The 8,153-nt window shown below is 40.6% G+C and overlaps 1 protein-coding gene across 1 annotated transcript in view; it reads right to left on the reverse strand.

Annotated features, from left to right (window-relative positions):
- CYP17A1 (cytochrome P450 family 17 subfamily A member 1) overlaps window positions 1-8,153 on the reverse strand; it is a 38,399-nt gene that overhangs the window by 22,081 nt on the left and 8,165 nt on the right. The window lies entirely within an intron of this gene.

The raw sequence follows: 8,153 nt of genomic DNA on the forward strand, positions 1-8,153 counted from the left end.
AATGGTTTTCAAATTTTTTTACAAATAAACATGTTAAAAGTGTGGCTTCATTTGTATTCAGCCCCTCTGAATCAATACTTTATAGAACCACCTTTTGCTGCACTTACAGCTGCAAGTCTCTACCAGCTTTGCACATCTAGAGAGTGAAATGTTTGGCCATTCTTCTTTGCAAAATAGCTCAAGCTCTGTCAGGTTGGATGGAGAGCGTCTGTGAACAGCAATTTTGAAGTCTTGCCACAGATTCTCAATTGGATTTAGGTGTGAACTTTGACTGGGCCATTCTAACACATGAATATGCTTTGATCTAAGCCATTTCATTGTAGCTCTGGCTGTATGTTTAGGGTCATTGTCCTGCTGGAAGGTGAACCTCTGCCCCAGTCTCAAGTCTGTTGCAGACTCTAATGGGTTTTCTTCTAAGATTGCCCTGTATTTGGCTCCATCCATCTTTCCAACAACTCTGACCAGCTTCTCTGTCTCTGCTGAGAAAAAGCATCCCCACAACATGATGCTGCCACCACCATGTTTCACTGTGGGGATGGTGTGTTCAATGTGATTTGCAGTGTTAGTTTTTCATTACACATAGCATTTTGCTTTTAGGCCAAAAAGTTAAATTTTGGTCTCATCTGACCAGAACACCTTCTTCCACATGTTTGCTGTGTCCCCCACACGGCTTCTCGCAAACTGCAAATGGGACTTCTTATGGCTTTCTTTCAACAATGGCTTTCTTCTTGCCACACTACCATAAAGGCCAGAGTGCACAACTAATAGTTGTCCTGTGGACAGATTCTCCCACCTGAGCTGTGGATCTCTGCAGCTCCTCCATAGTTACCATGGACCTCTTGGCTGCTTCTCTGATTAATGCTCTCTTTGCCCGGCCTGTCCTATATGTTTACCGCTGCTCAAGATAGAGAGACTCCTAATCTCCCAGCACAACTTCTCCTGTAGGTGCTAGCCCAGCTCATGTGCTTCCTAGATGAGAACAAAGGATGTCTGATCAGCTGCGCTCCAAACAATCCACTTTATTGAACCAAGATAAAACCAATACAGACAGTGGAAATACAGAGGGGGACTGGCAGGTAAACGCGTTTCACACTAAAGACAGCCCTTATTCATTGCCCGGCCTGTCAGTTTAGGTGGACGGCCATGTCTTGGTAGGTTTGCAGTTGTGTCAAACTCTTTTCATTTTCAGATGATGGATTGAATAGTGCTCCATGAAATGTTTAAAGCTTGGGATATTTTTTATAAGCTTACCATGCTTTCAACTTCTCCACAACGTTGTTACTTACCTGTCTGGTGTGTTCCTTGGCCTTCATGATGCTGTTCGTTCACTAACTCTGAGGGCTTCACAGAATAGCTGTATTTATACCAAGATTAAATTACACACAGATGGACTCTATTTACTAATTAGGTGACTGCTGAAGGCAATTAGTTCCACTAGATTATAGTTAGGGGTATAAGAGTAAAGGGGGCTGAATACAAATGCATGCCACACTTTTCAGATATTTTTTTGTAAAAAATTTTGAAAACCATCATTATCATTTTCTTTGCACTTCACAATTATGAGCCACTTAGTCTACTACATAAAATCCCAATAAAATACATTTACGTTTTTGGTTGTAACATGACAAAACGTGGACAATTTCAAGGGGAATGAATACTTTTTCAAGGCACTGTAGGTGTTTTCAAGTGGATGATAATCATCAAATGAAGGTACTTGCTCTAGTTTTATTTAAAAATAATTTAATCATTTATTAATGTGTGCAACTTAGAGGAACTGAACTCTGGAAGCTGTGCCAAAAAAGAACTAGTCACCAGTATTGTCTGTGGTCTCCCTATAGATGACATTTTCTCTATTACAGACTTACCATGCCTTATTCTACACCTTATCTCTTTATGGAGGTAGCCATCTTGGTAGAGGCAAGGCTTTGCTTTGTACTGTCAGAACCTTCTAAGCAAGGGCTAGCTCTCACTTACTATCTATCTCACATCTATCTCACAATTATTCTATCGATTTTTAAAAGCCAAAATAAAAGAAATGCAGTGGTGAAAAAAAATAAATTTGGTTAAACCAATTATTTTTGCACAATAATCCTCATGGTCTGATTTGCTGGAGGCAGAGGCATGTCCACTGCCTACATCATTTGTGCTATAATTTGTGGGATGTATGGGAGAACAGGAATGTTCTCATCAGTAATCTGCTGCTTATTCATTGTCTAGATAGCTTACCAGGGTGAGTCTTTGACAATGTTGAAATGCACAGAAGGCCATAAACCTTGGTACTGTGTCTGCCAAGAGTGCCTGGACTGGCTGAACAGAATTCCAGAACAAATCTAGTGTATCTTCTGGCAGGTACAAATATTAAATATATCTGTTTAGCTAGATAAGTAGCTGTTTTCCTGAAGTTCAACTATAATGATAAGGTAGTGCATATAGTAACTGTGGAAACTGCAATCTAAAATACTGAAAATAATGTTCTGCGGCCCAGCTCTGCATACCATTAGAATCTGCGCTGAAGCTGTAAATTAAGAGGTCATACCTGTGCAGGCTCCTGGTCTCTGACAACAATCTGGAACCAATCTGCGAGGTTCATAATCATGTGATTACAATAATAGCCAATCATCATGCTCGCTGAAAGCTTGTTTACAAACCAAGTACTCCAACCTACAGGTGGCACTGTACTTCTCTCTCTGTGCCCAGCAACTGCTCAGACAAATAGGCACAGTACCATCTGCAGGTTTAACCGATACAGTGCTATACAGCATTAAAGTGTGGTAATACAGTGGGTATAGAAAAGCATCACCTCCTTTAAAATCTCATTTTGTTGCTTTGCAGCCTTAAATGAAGACAGACACAGTTTTTGTTTTTTTCAGTTGTATTTGCTCAGACCAACTTATTACATCAAAGTAAAAGATACCAACATGTCAGAAAAAAAAGAAATTCAAAAACAGAAAAATGACTTGTAAACTCAATCAGGTGTAGCTAATCACCTTCTCAATGGCACACAAAGCCATTTGAATTTCAACTGTGATCAGCTGTGGTCATTTTGATTAGCTCAGCATGAAAAGAGCTTTCCTGGAGCATTTCAGTCCCTGGTAGTGCAACTGAAGAAAACAATCAAGTGTGGGTGACAAGGCACTGTCAAAAGATCTCCGGGTTAAAGTTGTGGACAGGCACAAGTCAGAGATGGATACAGAAAAGCATTTCAAAGGCTTTATCAATGCCTAGAAGCACAGTGAAATCTATCATTAAGAAATGGAAGGTATCTGGTACAACACAGACCTTCCCTGGGTCAGGACATCGCTTCAAACTGGATGAAAGAGCCAGGAGGAAACTGAGAGGCTACCAAGAAGCCTACAGCAACTCTGAAGCAGTTGCAGGAAATGATGATAAAGAGTAGTCATTGTGTGCATGTGACAACAATATCACAGATTCTCCACAGATGTGGCTTGTATGAGAGGGTTGCAAGAAAAAAAACACTCCTCAAGAAAGGCCACACATAATCAGGACTGAGCTTTGCCAAAATGCACTTTGAAGATTCTGAAGCCACATTGAAAAAGGTGTTCTGGTCAGATGAGACTTAAGTTGAATGATCTGGCCTCAACACTAAATTATATGTCTGGCAGAATTCCAATAGGAGGTCATCATCCAAATAACACCATTCCTACAGTAAATCATGGAGGTGGTAATATCCTGTTATGGTGGTATTTCCCTGCAGCAGGGACTGGAGTACTTGTCAGAATAGAAGGAAAAATGGATGGGGCGAAATACCATCAAATTCTTGAGGAAAATCTTCTGCCCTCTGCTTGAAAGTTGTCAATGAGAAGAAGGTTTACCTTACAACATGACAATGACCGAAAGCACACAGCAAAAATGACCACACAGAGGTTGAAGGAGAAAAAGGTGAATGTCCTTGCATGGCTTAGTCAGAGCCCAGACTTAAAGCCCTTTGAAAATCTGTGGAATGACTTGAGGTCTGCAGTCCACAAATGGTCAATATCAAATTTTACTAAACTTGAGCAGTTCTGCAAAGAAGTCAGCAAATATTTCAAAGTCTAGATGTGAAAAAGTTAGTAGAGACTTATCCCAACCTAGACTTTTCAACTTAAGTCTGTAATTAAAGAAAAATGTGGTTGGGCAAAATACTGACATAATGGGGCAATTCTTTCTCCAACTCAGTGATTCTGTTTTTGAATTGTTTTGTATTTTTTTCTGACTTGGTATTATATCTTTCAAGTGGATTTTATACATTGCACTAAGTAAATACAGCTGGATAAAAGAAAAACTGTGTCTGCCTTCATTTCAGGCTGCAAAGCAACAAAATGTTTTTTTTTTTAAAGGGGAGTGATCCTTTTCTATACCCACTGTATGTAATGAAATAACAAAAGGACAAAGACTGATTAAAATTGTTATAATACAATAAAAATGTATATTTTAAAAATTTTCCAACTTCAAACAACAATGAAAAGCCATTAATATCCTTAAAATGCAGTTTTAAAATTATTTAGAAAGGAAAAGAATGACAGCTCTAGAACTCCAGCCTTTAGAAATAAGCCAGGAATGACAGGTCTGACATTTACTAATTATGGAAATGTAATGCTTAGTTTGGGGGAAATCTTTTGCCCAGCAAATTTGCTCTGTTATTCTTTACAGCAGTCAAACATCAGTTTTATTGCCTGTTTATTATTTTGCTAACCATAATAATTAACCAACATTTTCTTGCAGGGTTCAGGTGCAGGATTTGAAAAGCAAATTTTTATTAAAGTGTTACTAAACCCACAACAGTAAAATCAGTCTGTATATGCAGTAAAGCATGCTTGCTATACTCACTGCGGAATCTAAGGGGTTAATCCTCTGCATTGTGTAAAAAGGTTGTTTGATACTGACTTCTCTGCCGCTCCTCTTGTTCAAATGTCCATGTCTTATCTCCTGATAAGACAGACTGAACTGTAGCCCTTCTGTACATGCTCAGTTTAGTGTGTATAGCTAAAGAGATTTTTTTTTTTCTTGGGGGAGTTCATGTGATCAGCACAGGGCCAATCAGACCTCTGTCCAGGCAGAGGTCAGGGGTTTTGCATCCTCCTAGAGCAGAAATAAAACTCCACCTACAAGCTTTAACCAGAGCTCTGCTATACACTGATAGAAGTCACAAGACTGCTCTAACTGCTGATTGATGAGAAAAGGTATTGAGCAGTTTATATTTACTGAAATAATTGCATTCCCATGTTCTGTGAACTGTGGGAGACCAGATATATTGAATGCAGGATTCTGGGTTTAGTAAAACTTTAAGGCAGGCATGTCCAAAGTCCGGCCCGCGGGCCATTTACGGCCCGGGGGTCGGTTTAATACGGGCCTCAAACAGCCCTCCCTGCTCTGTGTAATGTGGCCCTCCCACAGCCTTCCCTTCTATGGCAGACAGTCTTCTGCTTGAGAGCAGAGGGCAGTGCGCATGCCTGACTGCGGCGCGTTCTCCCTGGTCTGTGTAAATGCGGCTGTCGCACTGCCCTCCCTTCTGTGGCAGACAGTCTTCTGCTTGAGAGCAGTGCGCATGCGTGACTGCGCCGCGCTGGGAGCGACAGAGGGCGGTGACGTCAGGGCCGGGCTTCCAGCATGAAGTGTGTTTCTCTTCCCCTCCCGGCTGCCGAGCAGAGACTTCAGCTCCAGCTACCTTTTTCACCCTTCACATTAGTGCAGGTAAGTTTTTTTTTACATTTATTTTCAATACATTGTGAAAACTCAGCTGTCAGTTGATCTTAATGTTATGAAATGAAAAGTATGTCATTTGCAATTAACTTGGCATAAAATAATTTATTTGCATTTAATTGTAATGGTTCAAAGAATGTTCAGAAAAATGTTTGGCCCTCCACCATGTTCACTTCATCCAATCTGGCCCTCTTTGAAAAAAGTTTGGACACCCCTGCTTTAAGGTATTGAAATGTACTGCTAGAGTTCATTGTTCCTTCAGTCCTGGCCTTTTATTAACTAAACTAAACATTTTTTGGAGAATTGAAGAAACCATATAAAAATCAACGTAACAAGCACTTTAATTGTTTACTAGTTCTTGCTTTTACCCTAAAATGACAAAATGCTGTTATTGGTTCCTGCACCTTACCCTTGTATCAGTATAGATTAAAACAAAGCACAGATGACTGTGATGACCATGGTGCAACTTTATAACCATCAAGCAACAGGTACAAACTACTACAACCCAGGATCTCCATCAAGGTGTAAATGCTTTTTAAATACCCAATCTACATATCCAAACTTCTTAAATAGGTAACGCAGTACAAGTATCTTTATAAATTTAGGTATGAATCCAAACTGGGTTCCGATTTACACTGAGTCTAAAATGTGTAAATATAGTACTGATATAATAATAAAAATATATATTTAATATTTGTGAGACAACCTGCTGCTTGAGCTGTGGACATGAACAGATGTGATACAGTTGGGATCTTACTCTGTATATCATGAACAACCTGGCCGCTAGATGTCAGCAGAGCTCTATTCATACTGAAGTGTGCGTGGTTACATGCATTTGTGTCCAGTCCAGTTGAATGTGACTAAATACTAATAGCTAAAACACAAATGCAGGGGTTAGACCAGGGGTGGGCAAACTTTTTGACTTGAGGGCCGCAATGGGTTCATATATTGGACCCGGGGGCCGGACCAAGAGTAGATGAATGATGTGTATGTGTCATCCATAGTAAGTATAGTAATATTCCCCCATAGTAAGCATAGTAATTAATCCCCCATATAGTAATTCATCCCCCATAGTAATTCATCCCCCATATAGTAATTCATCCCCCATATAGTAATTCATCCCCCATAGTAATTCATCCCCCATAGCAATTCATCCCCCATAGTAATTCATCCCCCATATAGTAATTCATCCCCCATATAGTAATTCACCCCCCTATAGTAATTCATCCCCCATATAGTAATTCATCCCCCATAGTAATTCATCCCCCATATAGTAATTCATCCCCCATAGTAATTCATCCCCCATAGTAATTCATCCCCCATATAGTAATTCATCCCCCATAGTAATTCATCCCCCATATAGTAATTCATCCCCATAGTAATTCATCCCCCATATAGTAATTAATCCCCCCTATAGTAATTCATCCCCCATAGTAATTCATCCCCCATAGTAATTCATCCCCCATATAGTAATTCATCCCCCATATAGTAATTCATCCCCCATAGTAATTCATCCCCCATATAGTAATTCATCCCCCATAGTAATTCATCCCCCATATAGTAATTCATCCCATATAGTAATTCATCCCCCATAGTAATTCATCCCCCATATAGTAATTCATCCCCCATAGTAATTCATCCCCCATATAGTAATTCATCCCCCCTATTAATTCATCCCCCATATTAAGTCCCCAAGTCTCCCCTGTGTCAATTCACTTACCTTTGCTCTGCGCGTTCCTCTCGCCGTGTTCCCGCGCCGTTCCGGTGTAGCATGAAAATCTGTCTCCTATGAGGATCTGTCCCCCTCGACGTATCTGCGCATGTGCCAGTTTCAGGCATTAGCAGCCGATCGGCGATCTCCGGCACATGCGCAGATACGTCGAGGGGGACAGATCCTCATAGGAGACAGATTTTCATGCTACATCGGTCTTCAGGGCGGACTGTGAGAGGAGTCTAGCGGGAGCCTAGCTCCGCGGGCCGGATTAAAAGGTCCGCCGGGCCGTAGTTTGCCCATTGCTGGGTTAGACATATAAATGGAAATACTACATGATTTGCAGGTGTGAAAGTGACAACATGTTTCACATTGAAAGCAGAAGTGATGTAACATTCTTTTGCTTCTGCTGTGTGATGAGACATTTAACTAACAGGTGGGAGGTCTCACGTTCGTCATTCAATGCATGTGCTGCTAGTAATACAGAGTCATGTCAGAGCTTACTGAGCTTCAAAGAGGACAAATTGTTGGTGGCGGCTTAGCTGGTGCTTCTGTGACTGAAGTTGCCAATTTATTTGCCGTGCCATGAGGTGCAGTATCAAAGGTTATGAAGGCATATACAGTTTCTAGGAAAATGTTGTCTGGTAAGCATAAGTGCAGTCACCATGGTCAACTGACTGAAACAGACAAAAGGACATTGTGCAGGATTGTGACCTGGAATAAGAAAATTGCTGCAAAAGTG

The sequence above is a fragment of the Staurois parvus genome, unplaced genomic scaffold (assembly GCF_062004578.1).
Source record: "Staurois parvus isolate SC_StPar_1 unplaced genomic scaffold, SC_StPar_1.0 ptg000303l, whole genome shotgun sequence".
Taxonomy (NCBI): Eukaryota; Metazoa; Chordata; class Amphibia; order Anura; family Ranidae; genus Staurois; species Staurois parvus.